This window comes from Penaeus monodon, chromosome 29 (assembly GCF_015228065.2).
Source record: "Penaeus monodon isolate SGIC_2016 chromosome 29, NSTDA_Pmon_1, whole genome shotgun sequence".
In the NCBI taxonomy this organism is placed as follows: Eukaryota; Metazoa; Arthropoda; class Malacostraca; order Decapoda; family Penaeidae; genus Penaeus; species Penaeus monodon.
This window is the reverse complement of record NC_051414.1, coordinates 36,756,554-36,756,905: the sequence shown is the minus strand read 5'-3', so window position 1 is coordinate 36,756,905 and position 352 is coordinate 36,756,554.

Sequence of the window (352 nt, the reverse complement as noted above, 5' to 3'; positions counted from 1 at the left end):
GCCGGCACTCCCGTCTATTACATAAATTTTTGCCTCACAATCTTAATCACCGTCTTCAGCTACTCTCATTTCTAAACACATTCATTTCTTGCAAGTATACATTACGCAAGAATAGGGAACAAAACATGGGTACGATTTGCGTAAATGATACGAACATAACCTTTAATCCTACTTGATGTATATCCATGGATACGAAACTCATGCTAGCAAAAAATATATATATATATCTTAAGGTGTTTCTTAATGTCAGATTTGTATAGATTCTCCAAAATTATTAGGAAAAAGATATGACATTTATTTATTTTATTTTTTTTTCAAAAGTCGATTTTACATTCGTAATGAACAGAGAGGA